Here is a 17,209-nt window from a genome sequence, read left to right as displayed (position 1 = left end):
GAGTATAACAGAACTCATATGGCAGGCAAAAACCTGAGAAAAAATCCAACCAGGAAGTGGTTTGTAGTTTTTCAAGTGATTGCCTATCCATACTACAGTGTCTGTGGGGTCATTTTGCACTTCCTAAGGCCTTCACTAGATGTCAACAGTCTTTAGAACATTGTTTCATGCTTCTACTGTGAATATTGAGAGAAGATGCTATACATCGTTTGACATGTTTCTCCGAACGTAAATATAACTTTTTTTTACTTTTCGTCATGACATTTCGGCGAGCTTCCTACATTTGGAGTAGTGGACTGAACGAGCGAACAAAGAGGAGGTATTTGGACATAAATTATGGACTTTATCGAACAAAACAAACATTTATTGTGGACCTGGGATACCTGGGAGTGCATTCTGATGAAGATCAAAGGTAATTGAATATTTATAATGCTATTAATATTTTTAGTTGACTCCAAAATGGCGGGTATCTGTATTGCTTGATGTTGTTGTCTGAGCGCAGTACTCAGATTATTGCAAAGTGTGCTTTTGCCATAAAGCTTTTTTGAAATCTGACACAGCGGTTGCATCAACCTCTCTTGGGTAGGGGGCAGTATTTTCACGGCCGGATGAAAAACGTACCCAAATTAAATGGCCTACTACTCGAATATGCATATTATTAGTAGATTTGGATAGAAAACACTCTGAAGTTTCTAAAACTGTTTGAATGATGTCTGTGGGTATAACAGAACTCATACGGCAGGCAAAAACCTGAGAAAAATCTAACCCGGAAGTGGGAAATCTGGAGCTTGTAGTCTTTTCAAGTCATTGCCTATCCAACACACAGTGACTTAGGGTTCATTTTGCACTTCCTAAGGCTTCCACTAGATGTCAACAGTCTTTAGAACCTAATTTCAGGCTTTTGCAGTGAACAGAGAGCGAACAAGAAGCTTTTTGGAAATCTGTCACAGCGGTTGCATAAAGGAGATGGTTATCTATAATTCTTTGAATAACAGTTTAATATTTTATCAGCATTTATGATGAGTATTTTTGTAAATTGTTGTGCTGATTCACCGGAAGTTTTTGGAGGAAAAACATTTCTGAACATTACGGGCCAATGTAAAATGCTGTTTTTGGATATAAATATGAACTTTATCGAACAAAACATACATGTATTGTGTAACATGAAGTCCTATGAGTGCCATCTGATGAAGATCATCAAAGGTTAGTGCCTAATTTTAGCTGTATTTCTGGTTTTTGTGACGCCTTTCCTTGCTTGGAAAATGGCTGTGTGGTTTTTCTTGTCTAGGCGCTGTCCTAACATAATCTAATGCTATGCTTTCGCCGTAAAGCCTTTTTGAAATCGGACACTGTGGTTGGGTTAATGAGAAGTTTATCTTTAAAATGGTGAATAATAGTTGTATGTTTGAGAATTTTGAATTATGAGATTTTTGTTGTTTTGAACTTGGCGCCCTGCTATTTCACTGGCTGTTGGCGAGTGGGAAGGTAGCATCCCACCTACCCAAGAGAGGTTAAAGTTAAAAAAGGTACAATCCAACAAAAATGACAAGTTTAACTGAAAACTCTGACATCACGCTAGTCATCTGTAGTGGTGATGGCTGGATATAGTTACTCACTGTAAGGAAATGGAAAACGTTTTTGGGGCTCAAATCAGAGGATAAAAGAAAAGCAGTCAATTTTTGAATCATGTCAATAACTGTTTTATCCCTCCCCTGTAGTCCCAAGTTAAGTCCAAGTGATTGATGATGTCACTGAAAAAACAAACTCCTCATCAAGCATTTACACTGGTATGTGTTGGGTTTGTTGTGGTGGTAAGGTATGTTACGACTCATGAAGCATTTACACTGGTATGTGTTGGGTTTGTTGTGGTGGTAAGGTATGTTACTCATCAAGCATTTACACTGGTATGTGTTGGGTTTGTTGAGGTGGTAAGGTATGTTACTCATCAAGCATTTACACTGGTATGTGTTGGGTTTGTTGTGGTGGTAAGGTATGTTACTCATCAAGCATTTACACTGGTATGTGTTGGGTTTGTTGTGGCGGTAAAGTATGTTACTCATCAAGCATTTACACTGGTATGTGTTGGGTTTGTTGTGGCGGTAAGGTATGTTACTCATCAAGCATTTACTCTGGTATGTGTTGGGTTTGTTGTGGTGGTAAGGTATGTTACGACTCATCAAGCATTTACTCTGGTATGTGTTGGGTTTGTTGTGGTGGTAAGGTATGTTACTCATCAAGCATTTACACTGGTAGGTGTTGGGTTTGTTGTGGTGGTAAGGTATGTTACTCATCAAGCATTTACTCTGGTATGTGTTGGGTTTGTTGTGGCGGTAAGGTATGTTACTCATCAAGCATTTACACTGGTATGTGTTGGGTTTGTTGTGGTGGTAAGGTATGTTACTCATCAAGCATTTACACTGGTATGTGTTGGGTTTGTTGTGGCGGTAAGGTATGTTACTCATCAAGCATTTACTCTGGTATGTGTTGGGTTTGTTGTGGTGGTAAGGTATGTTACTCATCAAGCATTTACACTGGTATGTGTTGGGTTTGTTGTGGCGGTAAGGTATGTTACTCCTCATCAAGCATTTACACTGGTATGTGTTGGGTTTGTTGTGGTGGTAAGGTATGTTACTGCTCATCAAGCATTTACACTGGTATGTGTTGGGTTTGTTGTGGTGGTAAGGTATGTTACTCATCAAGCATTTACACTGGTATGTGTTGGGTTTGTTGTGGTGGTAAGGTATGTTACTCATCAAGCATTTACACTGGTATGTGTTGGGTTTGTTGTGGTGGTAAGGTATGTTACTCATCAAGCATTTACACTGGTATGTGTTGGGTTTGTTGTGGTGGTAAGGTATGTTACTCATCAAGCATTTACTCTGGTATGTGTTGGGTTTGTTGTGGTGGTAAGGTATGTTACTCATCAAGCATTTACACTGGTATGTGTTGGGTTTGTTGTGGCGGTAAGGTATGTTACTCATCAAGCATTTACACTGGTATGTGTTGGGTTTGTTGTGGTGGTAAGGTATGTTACTCATCAAGCATTTACACTGGTAGGTGTTGGGTTTGTTGTGGTGGTAAGGTATGTTACTCATCAAGCATTTACTCTGGTATGTGTTGGGTTTGTTGTGGTGGTAAGGTATGTTACTCATGAAGCGTTTACACTGGTATGTGTTTGGTTTGTTGTGGTGGTAAGGTATGTTACTCATCAAGCATTTACACTGGTATGTGTTTGGTTTGTTGTGGCGGTAAGGTATGTTACTCATCAAGCATTTACACTGGTATGTGTAGGGTTTGTTGAGGTGGTAAGGTATGTTACTGATATTGATTGAAAGCTCTTAATGGACAGGACTATAGGAAAACATATTCTCCTATTAGAGAATATTGAATGTTTAATTGGCATCAACCATTGTTTTTTTGTATATTTTTTTTATTAATGTTCTGCATTTATCAAAGGGCCATTCTAAATGTATAAATGGGCCAGATCTTGCCTGCGGGCCACCAGTTGAATAGCCCTGACCTAAAAAGGTGTTGCAAGAGCTTGTTCACTCCGCTGACATCCAGAAGGTCAGTACAGGTGCATCAAAGCTGTGACCAAGAGACTGAAAAACAGCTTCTATCTCAAGGCCATCAGACTGTTTAACAGCCATCACTAACATTGAGTGGCTGCTGCCAACATACAGACTCAAATCTCTGGCCACTTTAATAAATTGACTTAATAAAGGTATCACTAGCCACTTTAAATAATTCCACTATAATAATGTTTACATATCCTACATTACTCATCTCATATGTATATACTGTTCTATACCATCTACTGCATCTTTCCTATGCCGTTCGGCCATCGCTCATCCATATATTTATATGTATATATTCTTATTCATCCCTTTACATTTGTGTGTATAAGGTAGTTGTTGTGAATTTGTTAGGTTACTTGTTAGATATTACTGCACGGTCGGAACTAGAAGCACAAGCATTTCGCTACACTCGCATTAACATTTCTCATGCTGAATAGCCACTACTAGTCAGCTACCTGCTCCCCTTGGCTGTCACAGGAGAGGTCCAGAAAGACCATAAGCTCTCAGGATAAAATAGTGTTTAAATCACCAAGGAGATGATGTTTCTACACTCTTAGAACCTAACAGGGTTCTTCAGCTGTTCCCAGAGGATTTGGGCTGTGTACTATTCTGTGCTTTAGCCTACAAAATAGGTAATGAATGATTACACATAAGGAAGGAGCATGATTAACATATTGTTTTATTGATTGTATGAAATAACACTTTTTCAGAATAATCAGGACATAATTGTACAGTTCTGACAATTGGTTTAATAAATAAGTGTTGATATGTTGGAGTAAAAACAGTTCAGGTTTTCAGTGATCAGACAATGTATTCAGTAAAACAAATGTGTGAATTCTGATTGTTGAGCTGAAATCATAAAAACAAACAAGTTCTTGGATCTGATTCTGACAACTCAATCAGCAGCATAGAAATAACATCAGATTAAAATGATTCAGGAAGAGAAAGTGACAACGAGAGCAGCATAGAGCGCTGCACTGTATTGAAGAACAAAGGCCCCATCAAAGATCTGCTCCTAAAGACGGCCCAAACGATACCTATAAGAGACGTAGAAATACTGAATCTGACACCTCTGGGCCAGAATCCACAAGTTCAGGGGAAGTCATGCACATTACAAAGACTAAAGATTACCCAAACAATACCTATAAGAGACATAGAAGTACTGAATCTGACACCTCTGGGCAAGAATCCACAAGTTCAGGGGAAGTCATGTACATTACAAAGACTAAAGATTACCCAAACAATACCTAAAAGAGACATAGAAATACTGAATCTGACACCTCTGGGCCAGAATACACAAGTTCACTGGAAGTCATACATATTACAAAGACTAAAGATGGTTCAAGAAGAAACACCAAAAAACATTACTGTCTCTTTTGTGAGAAACCACAATCAACAATTGCCCGGCATCTGGAAATTATTCATAAAGTCGCAAAAGCCCTTTATTTCCCAAAGAACTCCAAAGAGGTAAATCTCCACCTGACCAGAACTCGAGGGGATAGAGCACACAACATTATAGATAAATAATTGTACCCCAGCTCAAACCTCAGTACCTATCCACAGGTGGAAATGCATATAGTACTACAACAGTGACAAAGGCATTTGTTCCTTGTAAGTAGGGGTGTAACGGTTCACCAAACCCACGGTTCGCTATGTTTTGGGGTGACGGTTAGATTTTTCCGGTACAGCAGAAAAATAAAATGCTGTTACAATGTTCAGCATTTACAATGTTCAACATTTACAATGTTCAGCGTTTACAATGTTCAGCGTTTACAACGTTCAGCGTTCACAATGTTCAGCGTTTACAATGTTCAGCGTTTACAATGTTCAGCGTTCACAATGTTCAGCGTTCACAACGTTCAGCGTTCACAACGTTCAGCGTTCACAATGTTCAGCGTTCACAATGTTCAGCGTTCACAATGTTCAGCGTTTACAATGTTCAGCGTTCAGAATGTTCAGCGTTCACAATGTTCAGCGTTCATAATGTTCAGTGTTTACAAGTTCCGCATTCACAATGTTCAGCGTTTACAATGTTCAGCATTTACAATGTTCAGCATTCACAATGTTCAGCGTTCACAATGTTCAGCGTTTACAATGTTCAGCGTTCACAATGTTCAGCATTTACAATGTTCAGCATTTACAATGTTCAGCGTTCACAATGTTCAGCATTTACAATGTTCAGCATTCACAATGTTCAGCATTTACAATGTTCAGCGTTCACAATGTTCCTGGGAATGTCTGTTGTGAAAGGTTTGTTATGTTGGGTCTCAAGTTTTCACTCCGATGCTGCATTTGTAACCATGTGGGAGGTAGGAATTTACCAGTTGTCTTAAATACTAGTTGGATGCATTCATGTAATTTCAACTCATTGATAAATGGCGATTGGCTAATGGCCAACAACGGCGTCAACCATAAACTAAAAGTACAGCTATCATGCTTGTAAACAAATGATAGAGTTCAAAAACAGATTGCTTTTTATAAATAATATTTTGTTGTTGCATTTAACTGCCAAAAATGCCTTTATAAAAACCATTTCCTTAGTAGCTGACGTCAGAGGTCACCATGTGATAGGTGGGAGCTCAGGATGATGAGTTTCCCTCTAGTAATTACCAGTTGGAAGGCCATTCAAGAGGATTCTTCCCAGTGTTATGTAATAAATGACCACTAGTAATTACCAGTTGGAGGGCCATTCAAGTGGATTCTCCCCAGTCTTATGTAATAAATTCCCACTAGTAATTACCAGTTGGAGGGCCATTCAAGTGGATTCTTCCCAGTGTTATGTAATAAATGACCACTAGTAATTACCAGTTGGAGGGCCATTCAAGTGGATTCTTCCCAGTGTTATGTAATAAATTACCACTAGTAATTACCAGTTGGAAGGCCATTCAAGTGGATTCTTCCCAGTGTTATGTAATAAATGACCACTAGTAATTACCAGTTGGAAGGCCATTCAAGTGGATTCTTCCCAGTGTTATGTAATAAATGACCACTAGTAATTACCAGTTGGAGGGCCATTCAAGTGGATTCTTCCCAGTGTTATGTAATAAATGACCACTAGTAATTACCAGTTGGAGGGCCATTCAAGTGGATTCTTCCCAGTGTTATGTAATAAATGACCACTAGTAATTACCAGTTGGAAGGCCATTCAAGTGGATTCTTCCCAGTGTTATGTAATAAATGACCACTAGTAATTACCAGTTGGAAGGCCATTCAAGTGGATTCTTCCCAGTGTTATGTAATAAATGACCACTAGTAATTACCAGTTGGAGGGCCATTCAAGTGGATCCTCCCTATTGTTATGTAATAAATTACCACTAGTAATTACCAGTTGGAGGGCCATTCAAGTGGATTCTTCCCAGTGTTATGTAATAAATGACCACTAGTAATTACCAGTTGGAAGGCCATTCAAGTGGATTCTCCCCAGTGTTATGTAATAAATGACCACTAGTAATTACCAGTTGGAAGGCCATTCAAGTGGATTCTTCCCAGTGTTATGTAATAAATGACCACTAGTAATTACCAGTTGGAAGGCCATTCAAGTGGATTCTTCCCAGTGTTATGTAATAAATGACCACTAGTAATTACCAGTTGGAGGGCCATTCAAGTGGATTCTTCCCAGTGTTATGTAATAAATGACCACTAGTAATTACCAGTTGGAAGGCCATTCAAGAGGATTCTTCCCAGTGTTATGTAATAAATGACCACTAGTAATTACCAGTTGGAAGGCCATTCAAGTGGATTCTTCCCAGTGTTATGTAATAAATGACCACTAGTAATTACCAGTTGGAGGGCCATTCAAGGGGATTCTCCCCAGTCTTATGTAATAAATGACCACTAGTAATTACCAGTTGGAAGGCCATTCAAGTGGATTCTCCCCAGTGTTATGTAATAAATGACCACTAGTAATTACCAGTTGGAGGGCCATTCAAGTGGATTCTTCCCAGTGTTATGTAATAAATGACCACTAGTAATTACCAGTTGGAAGGCCATTCAAGAGGATTCTTCCCAGTGTTATGTAATAAATGACCACTAGTAATTACCAGTTGGAAGGCCATTCAAGTGGATTCTTCCCAGTGTTATGTAATAAATTACCACTAGTAATTACCAGTTGGAGGGCCATTCAAGTGGATTCTTCCCAGTGTTATGTAATAAATGACCACTAGTAATTACCAGTTGGAAGGCCATTCAAGTGGATTCTTCCCAGTGTTATGTAATAAATGACCACTAGTAATTACCAGTTGGAGGGCCATTCAAGGGGATTCTCCCCAGTGTTATGTAATAAATGACCACTAGTAAATACCAGTTGGAAGGCCATTCAAGTGGATTCTTCCCAGTGTTATGTAATAAATGACCACTAGTAATTACCAGTTGGAGGGCCATTCAAGAGGATTCTTCCCAGTGTTATGTAATAAATGACCACTAGTAATTACCAGTTGGAAGGCCATTCAAGAGGATTCTTCCCAGTGTTATGTAATAAATGACCACTAGTAATTACCAGTTGGAGGGCCATTCAAGGGGATTCTCCCCAGTCTTATGTAATAAATGACCACTAGTAATTACCAGTTGGAAGGCCATTCAAGTGGATTCTTCCCAGTGTTATGTAATAAATGACCACTAGTAATTACCAGTTGGAAGGCCATTCAAGTGGATTCTTCCCTATTGTTATGTAATAAATGACCACTAGTAATTACCAGTTGGAAGGCCATTCAAGTGGATTCTTCCCAGTGTTATGTAATAAATGACCACTAGTAATTACCAGTTGGAAGGCCATTCAAGTGGATTCTTCCCAGTGTTATGTAATAAATGACCACTAGTAATTACCAGTTGGAGGGCCATTCAAGTGGATTCTTCCCAGTCTTATGTAATAAATGACCACTAGTAATTACCAGTTGGAGGGCCATTCAAGTGGATTCTTCCCAGTGTTATGTAATAAATGACCACTAGTAATTACCAGTTGGAAGGCCATTCAAGTGGATTCTTCCCATTGTTATGTAATAAATGACCACTAGTAATTACCAGTTGGAAGGCCATTCAAGTGGATTCTTCCCAGTGTTATGTAATAAATGACCACTAGTAATTACCAGTTGGAAGGCCATTCAAGTGGATTCTTCCCAGTGTTATGTAATAAATGACCACTAGTAATTACCAGTTGGAGGGCCATTCAAGTGGATTCTTCCCAGTGTTATGTAATAAATGACCACTAGTAATTACCAGTTGGAGGGCCATTCAAGGGGATTCTCCCCAGTGTTATGTAATAAATGACCACTAGTAATTACCAGTTGGAAGGCCATTCAAGAGGATTCTTCCCAGTGTTATGTAATAAATGACCACTAGTAATTACCAGTTGGAGGGCCATTCAAGGGGATTCTCCCCAGTGTTATGTAATAAATGACCACTAGTAATTACCAGTTGGAAGGCCATTCAAGTGGATTCTTCCCAGTGTTATGTAATAAATGACCACTAGTAATTACCAGTTGGAAGGCCATTCAAGAGGATTCTTCCCAGTGTTATGTAATAAATGACCACTAGTAATTACCAGTTGGAGGGCCATTCAAGTGGATTCTTCCCAGTCTTATGTAATAAATGACCACTAGTAATTACCAGTTGGAGGGCCATTCAAGTGGATTCTTCCCAGTGTTATGTAATAAATGACCACTAGTAATTACCAGTTGGAAGGCCATTCAAGTGGATTCTTCCCATTGTTATGTAATAAATGACCACTAGTAATTACCAGTTGGAAGGCCATTCAAGTGGATTCTTCCCAGTGTTATGTAATAAATGACCACTAGTAATTACCAGTTGGAAGGCCATTCAAGTGGATTCTTCCCAGTGTTATGTAATAAATGACCACTAGTAATTACCAGTTGGAGGGCCATTCAAGTGGATTCTTCCCAGTGTTATGTAATAAATGACCACTAGTAATTACCAGTTGGAGGGCCATTCAAGGGGATTCTCCCCAGTGTTATGTAATAAATGACCACTAGTAATTACCAGTTGGAAGGCCATTCAAGAGGATTCTTCCCAGTGTTATGTAATAAATGACCACTAGTAATTACCAGTTGGAGGGCCATTCAAGGGGATTCTCCCCAGTGTTATGTAATAAATGACCACTAGTAATTACCAGTTGGAAGGCCATTCAAGTGGATTCTTCCCAGTGTTATGTAATAAATGACCACTAGTAATTACCAGTTGGAAGGCCATTCAAGAGGATTCTTCCCAGTGTTATGTAATAAATGACCGCTAGTAATTACCAGTTGGAGGGCCATTCAAGTGGATTCTTCCCAGTGTTATGTAATAAATGACCACTAGTAATTACCAGTTGGAGGGCCATTCAAGTGGATTCTTCCCAGTGTTATGTAATAAATGACCACTAGTAATTACCAGTTGGAGGGCCATTCAAGTGGATTCTCCCCAGTGTTATGTAATAAATGACCACTAGTAATTACCAGTTGGAGGGCCATTCAAGTGGATTCTCCCCAGTGTTATGTAATAAATGACCACTAGTAATTACCAGTTGGAAGGCCATTCAAGTGGATTCTCCCCAGTGTTATGTAATAAATGACCACTAGTAATTACCAGTTGGAGGGCCATTCAAGTGGATTCTTCCCAGTGTTATGTAATAAATGACCACTAGTAATTACCAGTTGGAAGGCCATTCAAGTGGATTCTTCCCAGTGTTATGTAATAAATGACCACTAGTAATTACCAGTTGGAAGGCCATTCAAGTGGATTCTCCCCAGTGTTATGTAATAAATGACCACTAGTAATTACCAGTTGGAAGGCCATTCAAGTGGATTCTTCCCAGTGTTATGTAATAAATGACCACTAGTAATTACCAGTTGGAAGGCCATTCAAGTGGATTCTTCCCAGTGTTATGTAATAAATGACCACTAGTAATTACCAGTTGGAAGGCCATTCAAGTGGATTCTTCCCAGTGTTATGTAATAAATGACCACTAGTAATTACCAGTTGGAAGGCCATTCAAGTGGATTCTTCCCAGTGTTATGTAATAAATGACCACTAGTAATTACCAGTTGGAAGGCCATTCAAGTGGATTCTTCCCAGTGTTATGTAATAAATGACCACTAGTAATTACCAGTTGGAGGGCCATTCAAGTGGATTCTTCCCAGTGTTATGTAATAAATGACCACTAGTAATTACCAGTTGGAAGGCCATTCAAGTGGATTCTTCCCAGTGTTATGTAATAAATGACCACTAGTAATTACCAGTTGGAAGGCCATTCAAGTGGATTCTTCCCAGTGTTATGTAATAAATGACCACTAGTAATTACCAGTTGGAAGGCCATTCAAGTGGATTCTTCCCAGTGTTATGTAATAAATGACCACTAGTAATTACCAGTTGGAAGGCCATTCAAGTGGATTCTTCCCAGTGTTATGTAATAAATTACCACTTCCCACTTGCTAACAAACACACCATGATACTGCCTCCTTCAGTGCCTGACGCGTACTTGTGACTCTCATAAAGGTGTCTTGTCTGTAGCACGGTACATCTCCCACTCCAGGGTAATGTGAAAGCCTTGCCCCCACTAAGCCATGCCTCCTAAATCATTCCCCAGTGTGTCTTCACGTTTCTAGTGAATTGTAACGTTACCACCCATGACAGTATCTGTTAGTGAGAGAGACACGGTTGTTGAATTTGTTCATTTTCAGTCCTGTAGCCTTAACCAAGTTAGTTCCTAGGCGTATAGTATAATCAAAGTATTTGACATTATATATCTCTGAAGGTACATTGTGTATTTTGATATTTTTGTACTCCAGGGAACTATACTGTTCCCTTATTTCAAAGTGTGTGCATACCTGCTTGCCTGTATGTATGTCTGCCTGCCTGTCTGTATGCCTGCCCGCCTGCCTGCCTGTCTGTATGCCTGTCCCCCTGTCTGTATGCCTGTCCCCCTGCTTGCCTGTATGTATGCCTGCCTGCCTGTCTGTATGCCTGTCTGTATGCCTATATGTATGCCTGTCTGTATGCCTGCCCCCGTCTGCCTGTCTGTATGCCTGCCCCCCTGTCTGCCTGTCTGTATGCCTGCCCCCCTGTCTGCCTGTCTGTATGCCTGTCTGACAGTCAAAAAATCTGTCCTCCTCCTTCCCTGACTTTTCCTGAATGTTTGTGTTTTACACTGCTCATTTGTCAGAATTTTGAAATGACAAACAAAAGTATTTAGAGCTTTTTCACACCTATTCCTAAACTTAATCCGCCAAGACAATGTGCTGTAGGACGTTGTCACGTCCTGACCAGTAAAGGGGTTATTTGTTATTATAGTTTGGTCAGGACGTGGCAGGGGGTGTTTGTTTTATGTGGTTCGGGGTTTGTTAGTATATGTATTTATGTAAGAGGGGTGTTTGGTTAGAGTATTCCGGGGTTTTTGGGTTATGTTCTTTATTTCGTATTTCTATGCTCTGTCTATGTTGTGTATTTCTTTGTTGGCCTGGTATGGCTCTCAATTAGGAACAGCTGTACATTGTTGTTGCTGATTGAGAGTCATACTTAGGTAGCCTGTTTTCACTTGTCCCTTTGTGGGAAGTTGTTTTTGCACAGCTGTGTTTAGCCTGTAATACTGTGTTCAATAAAAGTTTAAAATGAGCACTCAACCCGCTGCGCCTTGGTCCACTATATACAACGACTGTTACACGTTGGTACCCAGCCAGGTGCTAATGCATCTCTCTCCTCTCACTGAATAAATGACAAATGGATGAATGGGCCATAATTGTGGACCTTCACAATGTAATTTAAATTAGGCCTAACTGAGTGATAAGGAGGGTGAAGAGGTTGATTTAATTTAGAAAGTGTAAGGATGAGTTTATTATGCCTATTTATCAGTAGCAAATAATTTGACCGCATGACTTGTGGGTTGATACCATAACTTTTACATTTTACTTAGTAAAAATCTGTTGTTTTGGGACTGTTTTATTTACTATAACTCTTTAATAATTATCACATTTATTATAAGGGCAATAACAACATGCTAAATGTTGCACTAGGCCTTCTGAATAATGCATATTGAGCAGGAAACAAACGATGCACTAGGCCTTCTGAATAATGCATATTGAGCAGGAAACAAACGATGCACTAGGCCTTCTGAATAATGAATATTGAGCAGGAAACAAACGATGCACTAGGCCTTCTGAATAATGCATATTGAGCAGGAAACAAACGATGCACTAGGCCTTCTGAATAATGCATATTGAGCAGGAAACAAACGATGCACTAGGCCTTCTGAATAATGCATATTGAGAGGAAACATACGATGCACTAGGCCTTCTGAATAATGCATATTGAGCAGGAAACAAACGATGCACTAGGCCTTCTGAATAATGCATATTGAGCAGGAAACAAACGATGCACTAGGCCTTCTGAATAATGCATATTGAGCAGGAAACAAACGATGCCAGACAACCTGATCAGCCGGCGCATCGAAACTACTTCTAAAACTATACCTCAACTAATTTCACACATAATAACAGTTTGCCAATGTAATCTTGTCTATAGGTTATCTGATGAGTGACAATATTAGGCCTAATATTTCTCAAATTGTACATGAAGAGATGGATGCATCTTGTAATTGGCCGATGCAGGGAAAGGAGCATCACTTTATCAAATGGCTGGTTATAGTATTATTATAATCTGTTAGTTTCTGTTAAAAGCTGTAACTGGACTTTATTAATTACTATAACTCTATTACTAATCACCTGGCTGGTTATAGTATTATTTATTTCTTTTTTAGAAGCTTAATTTATTAGATATCTATACTGTATATTATTATTATTATTATTCTGTTAGTTTCTGTTAGAAGCTGTAACTGGACTTTATTAATGACTATAACTCTATTACTAATCACCTGGCTGGTTATAGTATTATTATTATTATTATTCTGTTAGTTTCTGTTAGAAGCTGTAACTGGACTTTATTAATGACTATAACTCTATTACTAATCACCTGGCTGGTTATAGTATTATTATAATCTGTTAGTTTCTGTTAGAAGCTGTAACTGGACTTTATTAATGACTATAACTCTATTACTAATCACCTGGCTGGTTATAGTATTAGTATTATTATTATTATCTGTTAGTTTCTGTTAGAAGCTGTAACTGGACTTTATTAATGACTATAACTCTATTACTAATCACCTGGCTGGTTATAGTATTATTATTATTATTATTATCTGTTAGTTTCTGTTAGAAGCTGTAACTGGACTTTATTAATGACTATAACTCTATTACTAATCACCTGGCTGGTTATAGTATTATTATTATTATTATTATTATCTGTTAGTTTCTGTTAGAAGCTGTAACTGGACTTTATTAATGACTATAACTCTATTACTAATCACCTGGCTGGTTATAGTATTAGTATTATTATTATTATTATCTGTTAGTTTCTGTTAGAAGCTGTAACTGGACTTTATTAATGACTAGAACTCTATTACTAATCACCTGGCTGGTTATAGTATTATTATTATCTGTTAGTTTCTGTTAGAAGCTGTAACTGGACTTTATTAATGACTATAACTCTATTACTAATCACCTGGCTGGTTATAGTATTATTATTATTATCTGTTAGTTTCTGTTAGAAGCTGTAACTGGACTTTATTAATGACTATAACTCTATTACTAATCACCTGGCTGGTTATAGTATTATTATTATTATTATTATCTGTTAGTTTCTGTTAGAAGCTGTAACTGGACTTTATTAATGACTATAACTCTATTACTAATCACCTGGCTGGTTATAGTATTATTATTATTATCTGTTAGTTTCTGTTAGAAGCTGTAACTGGACTTTATTAATGACTATAACTCTATTACTAATCACCTGGCTGGTTATAGTATTATTATTATTACCTGTTAGTTTCTGTTAGAAGCTGTAACTGGACTTTATTAATGACTATAACTCTATTACTAATCACCTGGCTGGTTATAGTATTATTATTATTATTATTATCTGTTAGTTTCTGTTAGAAGCTGTAACTGGACTTTATTAATGACTATAACTCTATTACTAATCACCTGGCTGGTTATAGTATTATTATTATTATTATTACCTGTTAGTTTCTGTTAGAAGCTGTAACTGGACTTTATTAATGACTATAACTCTATTACTAATCACCTGGCTGGTTATAGTATTATTATTATTATTCTGTTAGTTTCTGTTAGAAGCTGTAACTGGACTTTATTAATGACTATAACTCTATTACTAATCACCTGGCTGGTTATAGTATTATTATTATTATCTGTTAGTTTCTGTTAGAAGCTGTAACTGGACTTTATTAATGATACTAATCACCTGGCTTTATAGTATTATTATTATTATCTGTTAGTTTCTGTTAGAAGCTGTAACTGGACTTTATTAATGACTATAACTCTATTACTAATCACCTGGCTGGTTATAGTATTATTATTATTATTATTTCTGTTAGTTTCTGTTAGAAGCTGTAACTGGACTTTATTAATGACTATAACTCTATTACTAATCACCTGGCTGGTTATAGTATTATTATTATTCTGTTAGTTTCTGTTAGAAGCTGTAACTGGACTTTATTAATGACTATAACTCTATTACTAATCACCTGGCTGGTTATAGTATTATTATTATTATTATTATTCTGTTAGTTTCTGTTAGAAGCTGTAACTGGACTTTATTAATGACTATAACTCTATTACTAATCACCTGGCTGGTTATAGTATTATTATTATTATTCTGTTAGTTTCTGTTAGAAGCTGTAACTGGACTTTATTAATGACTATAACTCTATTACTAATCACCTGGCTGGTTATAGTAGTATTATTATTATTCTGTTAGTTTCTGTTAGAAGCTGTAACTAGACTTTATTAATGACTATAACTCTATTACTAATCACCTGGCTGGTTATAGTATTATTATTATTATTATTATTATCTGTTAGTTTCTGTTAGAAGCTGTAACTGGACTTTATTAATTACTATAACTCTATTACTAATCACCTGGCTGGTTATAGTATTATTATTATTATTTACTGTTAGTTTCTGTTAGAAGCTGTAACTGGACTTTATTAATGACTATAACTCTATTACTAATCACCTGGCTGGTTATAGTATTATTATTATAATCTGTTAGTTTCTGTTAGAAGCTGTAACTGGACTTTATTAATGACTATAACTCTATTACTAATCACCTGGCTGGTTATAGTATTATTATTATTATCTGTTAGTTTCTGTTAGAAGCTGTAACTGGACTTTATTAATTACTATAACTCTATTACTAATCACCTGGCTGGTTATAGTATTATTATTATTATTATCTGTTAGTTTCTGTTAGAAGCTGTAACTGGACTTTATTAATGACTATAACTCTATTACTAATCACCTGGCTGGTTATAGTATTATTATTATTATTATTATTATCTGTTAGTTTCTGTTAGAAGCTGTAACTGGACTTTATTAATGACTATAACTCTATTACTAATCACCTGGCTGGTTATAGTATTATTATTATTATTATTATCTGTTAGTTTCTGTTAGAAGCTGTAACTGGACTTTATTAATGACTATAACTCTATTACTAATCACCTGGCTGGTTATAGTATTATTATTATTATCTGTTAGTTTCTGTTAGAAGCTGTAACTGGACTTTATTAATGACTATAACTCTATTACTAATCACCTGGCTGGTTATAGTATTATTATTATTATCTGTTAGTTTCTGTTAGAAGCTGTAACTGGACTTTATTAATGACTATAACTCTATTACTAATCACCTGGCTGGTTATAGTATTATTATTATTATTATCTGTTAGTTTCTGTTAGAAGCTGTAACTGGACTTTATTAATGACTATAACTCTATTACTAATCACCTGGCTGGTTATAGTATTATTATTATTATCTGTTAGTTTCTGTTAGAAGCTGTAACTGGACTTTATTAATGACTATAACTCTATTACTAATCACCTGGCTGGTTATAGTATTATTATTATTATTACCTGTTAGTTTCTGTTAGAAGCTGTAACTGGACTTTATTAATGACTATAACTCTATTACTAATCACCTGGCTGGTTATAGTATTATTATTATTATCTGTTAGTTTCTGTTAGAAGCTGTAACTGGACTTTATTAATGACTATAACTCTATTACTAATCACCTGGCTGGTTATAGTATTATTATTATTATTATAATCTGTTAGTTTCTGTTAGAAGCTGTAACTGGACTTTATTAATGACTATAACTCTATTACTAATCACCTGGCTGGTTATAGTATTATTATTATTATCTGTTAGTTTCTGTTAGAAGCTGTAACTGGACTTTATTAATGACTATAACTCTATTACTAATCACCTGGCTGGTTATAGTATTATTATTATAATCTGTTAGTTTCTGTTAGAAGCTGTAACTGGACTTTATTAATGACTATAACTCTATTACTAATCACCTGGCTGGTTATAGTATTATTATTATTATCTGTTAGTTTCTGTTAGAAGCTGTAACTGGACTTTATTAATGACTATAACTCTATTACTAATCACCTGGCTGGTTATAGTATTAGTATTATTATTATTATTATCTGTTAGTTTCTGTTAGAAGCTGTAACTGGACTTTATTAATGACTATAACTCTATTACTAATCACCTGGCTGGTTATA

The 17,209-nt window shown here is 36.8% G+C and overlaps 1 long non-coding RNA gene across 1 annotated transcript; it reads right to left on the bottom strand.

The window, feature by feature from the left end:
* Positions 1-4,239: 4,239 nt before the first annotated feature.
* Positions 4,240-8,452, bottom strand: LOC123733350 (uncharacterized). The gene is made up of 2 exons (XR_006763736.1): positions 6,826-8,452; positions 4,240-6,175 (listed from the first exon to the last, which is right to left on the bottom strand). It is a non-coding gene; the product is annotated as an uncharacterized lncRNA (long non-coding RNA).
* Positions 8,453-17,209: the final 8,757 nt, after the last annotated feature.

This window comes from Salmo salar, unplaced genomic scaffold (assembly GCF_905237065.1).
Source record: "Salmo salar unplaced genomic scaffold, Ssal_v3.1, whole genome shotgun sequence".
In the NCBI taxonomy this organism is placed as follows: Eukaryota; Metazoa; Chordata; class Actinopteri; order Salmoniformes; family Salmonidae; genus Salmo; species Salmo salar.
This window is presented reverse-complemented; position numbering and strand designations above follow the sequence as displayed.